This window comes from Stomoxys calcitrans, chromosome 3 (assembly GCF_963082655.1).
Source record: "Stomoxys calcitrans chromosome 3, idStoCalc2.1, whole genome shotgun sequence".
Taxonomy (NCBI): domain Eukaryota; kingdom Metazoa; phylum Arthropoda; class Insecta; order Diptera; family Muscidae; genus Stomoxys; species Stomoxys calcitrans.
Genome location: NC_081554.1, coordinates 78,743,522 through 78,750,935, shown reverse-complemented (window position 1 = coordinate 78,750,935; position 7,414 = coordinate 78,743,522). Strand labels below are relative to the sequence as shown.

At 43.1% G+C, this 7,414-nt stretch overlaps 1 long non-coding RNA gene across 1 annotated transcript; it reads left to right on the top strand.

Annotated features, from left to right (window-relative positions):
* Positions 1-1,996: 1,996 nt before the first annotated feature.
* On the top strand, positions 1,997-2,720 carry LOC106088896 (uncharacterized). The gene is made up of 2 exons (XR_009397825.1): positions 1,997-2,126; positions 2,192-2,720. It is a non-coding gene; the product is annotated as an uncharacterized LOC106088896 (long non-coding RNA).
* The last annotated feature ends 4,694 nt before the right edge of the window (positions 2,721-7,414 follow it).

Below are 7,414 nucleotides of genomic sequence, written 5' to 3'. Positions count from 1 at the left end.
CAGCGCCATAAGCGGACATGCTAACCTCTGCACTACGGTGGCCTCCATGATCGCAATGCTAATTATGGAAAATATCAAGGTCCATATTCCAAACTGTGCCTTCAAGGTTGCGTTTATTCAGACGGAACTTGGCATGCTGGAGGAAACAGAATATGGCAAAGTTTTCCTTCTGGTCACTATGGATGCCATCCGTGTAACATGCGGCATGGGCAGACTAAAGAGGGTTTCAGACTACTGGGAATTTCGGGATTCGCTTTCCCGGGAGGGAGGAGTAGGAAGCAAATACTTTGTTTGTAGATAATGATACCTCGGTCTTTGTAGATGACTCTAAGATGGAGACAGAGACTGGATTGGGGCTATACTTCGACACACACAACATTTCAGCAATTATAGACGCAAAAGGCCGACACTGGATAACTATTGTATGAGCAGGCTGGAACTTTGATCTCCGACTTGTGTGGTGCCCATCGTTATCACCGGAAGCTTAGCTGAAAGCTACCGAGCACGTCCGCAGGTTGCGGATGGTGGAAAGCTCCGTTTTTATGCGGAGTAGCTGGAAATGCGGCCGCGGGCAGTCAGCGATTTTCGAGAATACTGAGTGCCAATGATACTCGAGATGACAAGGTGAGTTATTTGCGCCTTCAAATAACCAATGGCCAACATCAGCATCTGTTCCCAGGTTAGGGGCGGCTGGAGGCGAGCGTCGGATCTTGGAGCAAGCGGCTTGCCACAACGAGGGATACATGTGCAATCCCATAAAACCCATGCGGTTGGGGCGCTGGGCAAGTAACCCGCCCCCGGAAACAATGAGAACTATTATTAGAAACAAAGGGATAGTAAAAACGGACCCCCCGAAAGTTGACGACCCTCGCAAACGAAAAAAGGACCATGATTTGCGGATCTGCACCTGGAATGTCCGCACTCTTTATAGAGAAGGTGCGAACTATACTATAGCTACCATAACACGAGGCATGAATTTGGCTGTGGATTTGTGGTTAGTCGCAGACTGAAACACCTTGTCCCCAGCTTTACTCCGGTGGATGAGAGGTTAGCCACAATCCGCATTAAAGCGGATAATTCTTTTTTGTCCATAAGCAGGTTAAGTTCGAAGATTGGCCCTATCAGACTATATCTTGATATAGCCCCCATATAGACCGATCCGCCGATTTAGGGTCTTAGGCCCATAAAAGCCACATTTATTACCCGATTTTGCTGAAATTTGGGACAGTGAATTGTGTTAGGCCCTTCAATATCCTTCGCCAATTTGGCCAAGATCATTTCAGATTTGGATAAAGCTGTCATTTAGACCGATCCTCCGATTTAGGGTCGTAGGCCCATAAAAGCCACATTTATTACCCGATTTAGTTGAAATTTGGGACAGTGAGTTGTGTTAGGCTCTTCAACGTCCTTTTTCAATTTGGCCTAGATCGGTTCAGATTTGAATATAGCTGCCATATAGACCGATCTCTCGGTTTTAGGTTTTGAGGCCATAAAAGGCACATTTATTGTCCGGTGTCGCTGAAATTTGAGACAGTGAGTTGTCTTCCGCCCTTCGACGTCTTTCTTCAATTTGGCCTGGATCGGTTCAGATTTGGATATAGCTGCCATATAGACCGATCTCTCGGTTTTAGGTTTTGGGGCCATAAAAGGCGCACTTTTTTCCGAAATCGCTGAAATATGGAACAGCGAGTTGTGTTAGGATCTTCGACGTCCTTCCTTAATTTGGCCCAGATTGGTCCAGATTCGAATATAGCTGCCATATAGACCGATCTTTCGATTTAAGGTTTTGGGCCCATAAAAGGCGCATTTATTGTCCGATTTCGACGAAATTTGAGACAGTGCGTTGTGTTAGGCTCTTCGACATTTTTCTGGAACTTGACTAAAATCGTTCCAGATTTGGATAAAGCTGCCATGTAGACCGATATCTCGATTTAAAGTCTTGGCCCCATAAAAGGCGCATTTATTTTCCGATTTCACTGAAATTTGACACAGACGTTCGGTAATCATTTGCCCAAACAAAACAGCTGACACGTTTTCCTATATTTATGGTATGTCTACGGGAGCATAACCAGGCCTTAATTCCAATTTTATTAAATTTTTGTAGTTAAAATTTCATGAAATATTTTGTAGGTAAAAAAAAATGAATATAATTGATTTCGTTGACTGTATTTTAGAAAAATGCCCCATTTAGCGGCGCTTTCCATGATAACCATGTGGATTACCACCGTGATAATCGTAATGACCATGAAAATCGTAATGTCCATGTGGAGGTTGTGGTGGTGGCCCGTATGCAGGATATAGTACATGATGATCGTTGGGAACTTGTCCATAGTAAACTCCATGTGCATGGGGTGGTGGCGGAACTCCATGGTCATAGTGTTCATGATGGTGATATTGGCACATTGCAATGCCAAATAGTGTCAAAACGAGGAATAGCTGGAAGATGCAATTTAAATTGTCCCCAAATTTAATTCAGTCAAGGTTAATCTACTTACATATAGTTGGCGCATTTTAAATAATCGCTTAAGGGATTTTCTTTGTTGATGCGTTCGAGAAGACCACAATTGAGCAACTGCAAGTCATCTGCCATCATTTGTACCTTTCCAGCTACGAGTTTAAGGAAAACAAACAAATTCATTGGAATAGCACTTTCGACAAATTCGAGGAAATTTGGAAATGGGTGCCAGGGTTAAAAATAAACAAAGGTTGTAAAAATTTAATTTTACCTGCGTAAAGGTATTAAGACCTTAGTTGTACTTGGGATTTTCTTAAGTCAATAAAGACATAACAAATTTCGTTAAAGTGCCTAAGGTTTGAAAGATTAGAATGGAAGATAAATTTTGGTCAATTGTATTAGAGAACAACTATAGAGGGTATTGTCGACTCTTTGATACTCTACACCAAGAAGGGAAAGACTGCAAAGTGATTTCACATAGATTGAGTAATCAGCTTGTTGTGAAAGTAACCTCGCCAGGAACTCTGTGTTGTTCACATAATCGCTAATCATTTTTCATTCTATACGCTTGGTTGGTCACCGTTGCGCAGAGGTTAATATGTCCACCTATGACGAGAGCATCACAAAAATTTTCAGCGGTGGTTATCCCCTGCTAATGCTGGCAACATTTGTGAGGTACTATGCTATGTAACAATCTTCTTACCAAAGATGTGTCAGCATGCGGACTCGACTTTAAAAACGAGGCCCCTTATCATTGAGGTTCAACTTTAATCGGACATCTGAGAGAAGTTGGCCCCTGTGCCCTGATGGAATGTTCAAGGAAATAATTTGTATTTGCACTAAGGTAAGGTTAGGTTGAAAAGAGGGTGTGGATATTAGTCCGCCCCATGCCAATATGGACATACACCTAAGCCAGTAATCGGCTTGTTGTGCGATCTAATACTAACAAGTCAAAGCGTGCTAAGTTTAGCCGGGCCGGAATCTTATATCGTACCCACCATCATGGATCGCATTGGTCAAGTTCTTTAAATGACTTTTTCAAAATGTATATGAGCTACATTAAGTAATTGACCGATATGTACCGTACTTGTCATGGCTGTTAGAAGTCCCAGAAAGATACCAACATTTTAGGCAAATCAAGTAAACATTGTGCCCTCTAGTGGCTAAATGTGTCAAATTGGGTTCGGTTCGGTTTGTATGGCAACTATATCAGGTTATATATATTAAGGCACTGGAGACTATTCTAGATCTCTGACCCATTGACATACAGATTAAGTGTGAGACAGCCATTGTGGCTATGAGACTTAAGGCGACGGGAGAGTGGATTTAGGATGGGAGCACCTGGAAGGAAGGAAAGAGGTTTCTGATCGGATACCTGAGATGAACCTTGAAGTCGAGTGCGAGGCACTGCTGCCATCGGCACAGTCTTGGATTAACGGAACCCTAGTATTGCCATCTGGAAGATCATGTTACACGGATGGACCAAAGCTAGAGGACAGAGTGGGCCTGGGGTTTACATTGATAACCCAGGGACTGAGATCTGTTTTAGACTGCCTGACTATAATACGGTCCTGCAGGCGGAGATCCGGACGATCACGGTATGCGTGAAGTGGTGTGGTGATAACGCGAGGACGTTGATTGTGAACACCTTTTCCGACAGTGAAATTGCCATAAGGTCATTAACAACCAGGACGGTAAGGTCACGAAGATGGCAAAATCCGCTTAGTTTGGGTGCCCGGTCATAATTGAGTAAGGGGAAATGAAAGGGCAGACGATTCGGCAGTGAAGGCCGGAGGACTGCCGTCAATAAACTTGATCAACCCGAAGCCTTTCGGGCCGACGCAGTTCGAGTTAAGGGAATGGACGACAAATGCGCATACAACATTGTGAAACAGCAAAACGGTCGGTAGGACGGCGAAAACCCTATGGGGGATCTAGATCGTGAAAAGGCGAGGCTATTACTGAAAGGAAGCAAGAAGGAGGTCAGTATAGCTATTGTTATCATAATGGGACACCTAGGACTACGCACTAAAATCGATGCGGCAAGTGATAGCATGTGTAGGGCATGCGGGGAAGACGATGAGACGTTGGAGCATTTCCTTGTCATTGCACGGCTTTCGCGTACAACAGATACCCCGCACTTGGGTGGAGACACAATATCAGACATCCAACTTAGGGGAGTGGTGTTGAAAACAATTAAGGATTTAGTAAGTAGCACGGAATTCCTAACTTAAAATTTTCTTTTAAGAGGTTACTTTATAGTTTTTAGAGCGCACAACAAGCCGATTACTGGCTTTGCTGTATGTACATAGTGGCATGGGGCGGATTAATATCTGCACCCTCTTTTCAACCTTACCTTACCTATATCAGGTTATTAACCGATTTACACCATACTTGGCACGGTTGTTGGAAGTCATACCAATATGACCTATGCAAAATTTCAACCAAATTGGATAAGCCCTCTAGAAGCTCTAGAAATCTAATCGGGAGATCTGTTTATATGGCTACTATATCAGGATACATATTGCGCCCTCTAGTAGCTCAAGAAGCCTAATTGGGAGATCGATTCATATGACAGCTAAATCAAGTTATGAACCGATTTGAACCGCACTTAGCACAGTTGTTGGATGTGGAACCAAAACAGCGCTTGCAAAATTTTAGGCAAATTGATTAGAAGTTATTCCTCAATGATATGTGCAAAAATTCGGCCAAATCGGATAAGAATTGCGCCCTATTGTAGCACAAGAAGTCTAATCGGAATATCGGTTCATATGGCAGCTAAGTCAAGTTTTGAACCGATTTGAACGGTACTTAGCACAGTTGTTGGAAGTGGAACCAAAACACCACATATAAAATTTCAGGCAAATTGGATAAGAATTGCGCCCTCTACAGGCTTAAAAAGTAAAGACCCAAGATCGGTTCATATGGCAGCCATATTAAAACATGAACTGATTTGGCCCATTTACAACCCCAACCGACCTACACTAATAGAAAGTATTTGTGCAAAATTTCAAGCGCCTAATTTTACTCCTTCGAAAGTTAGCGTGCTTTCGAAAGATAGAGGGACGGACATGGCTACATCAACTTAGAATGTCGAGACGATCAATAATATATAAATATACTTTATGGGGTCTTAGATGCATATTTCGAGGCCTTACAAACGGAATGACGAAACTAGTATACCCCCATCCAATGGTGAATGGCATATAAAGTAATCTCCAAAAAAAAAAAATCCAAGGCAGTTATTTCGTGCTATTTACAAAACTCCTAATTGTTTTCCACTCAACGCCCCTGAGTTGGTTCATGTATGGTGTTGTGTTCCCACCAAAGTGCCGGTGTCTGTTAGCTACGAAAGCCGGGCAATGACATAGGAAATACTACAACGTCTCATCATCCTATCTCTATCGTTGCCGCACCGATTGTGCATAAGTAAGCTCGTAATCCTAAGTGTCCCGTTGTGATACCAAAAGCTATACAGAGTTACATGAGCATTCGTCACCCGCGCCCTTAACTCGGAACGCGTCGACCCGAAAGGCTTTGGGCTAACCAAGTTTATTGATGGCAGTCCTCTGAACTTCACTCTCAAATCGTCCGCTCTTTCATTCCCCCTTACTCCTCTGTGTCACGGCACCTAAACGATGGGAATCCTGCCATCCTTAGAGAAGGCGTTGACCTCATTCTTACACTCCAAGACTGTTTGTGACTTTACCGTCCTGGTTGTTATTGCCATGATGGCAATTTTACTGTCCGTAAAGAAGTTCAGACTCAACGTCTTAGCGTTAACTACACACCACCTCACTCATTCCGTGATTGCCTGGAACTCCGTCTGCATGATCGTATTATGATCAGGCAGTCGAAAAGAGATCTCAGTGCTTGGGTTCTCAATGTAGACTTCCAGGCCCACTCCGTCCTCTAGCTTTGATCCATCTGTGTAGCATGATCTTCCAGATGGCAATGCCAGAGTTTCGTCAATTAAAGAGCATGCTACCGTCAGCAATGCCTCGCACTTGACCTCAAGTTTCGTTTCAGATATCCGACCAGAAGCCTCGTCGATTCTTTCTAGGTTTCCAATCGTCACCACGAATGTACCGCGATGGGATTACCTGCTCCTTTTCTTTATAATTTCTCCCATCGCCATCAGTCTCATAGCGACAGTGGCTGCCTCACACTTAATATGTATGCCTATGGGTCGGATATCTACAATAGTCTCCAGTTTCGTAGTCGGCGTGGTCCTTATAGCTTCGCTTATGCCAAGGCAAAAAGTTCTCTGAGCCTGTTGTTTTTATACCCTCCACCATAGGGGGGTATACTAATTTCGTCATTCTGTTTGTAACTACTCGAAATATTCGTCTGAGACCCCATAAAGTATATATATTCTTGATCGTCGTGACATTTTATGTCGATATAGCCATGTCCGTCCGTCCGTCTGTCTGTCAAAAGCACCCTAACTTTCGAAGGAGTAAAGCTAGCCGCTTGAAATTTTGTACAAATACTTCTTATTAGTGTAGGTGGGTTAGGATTGTAAATGGGCTATATAGGTCTACGTTTTGATATAGCTGCCATATAAATCGATGTGGGATTTTGACTTCATGAGCATCTAGAGGGCACAATTCTTATCCGATTTGGATGAAATTTTGCACGACGTGTTTTGTTATGACTTCCAACAACTGTGTTAAGAATAGTTCAAATCGGTCCATAACCTCATATAGCTGCCATATAAACCGATCTGGGGTCTGGACTCCTTGAGCCAATAGAGGGCGCAATTATTTTCCGATTTGGCTGAAATTTTGCACAAGGTGTTTTGTTATAACTTTCAACAACTGTGCTAAGAATAGATCAATTCGGTCCATAACCTGATAAAGCTGCTATATAAACCGATGTGGGATCTTGACTTCTTGAGCCTCTAAAGGGCGCAAGTATTATCCGATTTGGCTGAAATTTTGTACAACGGCTTCTCTC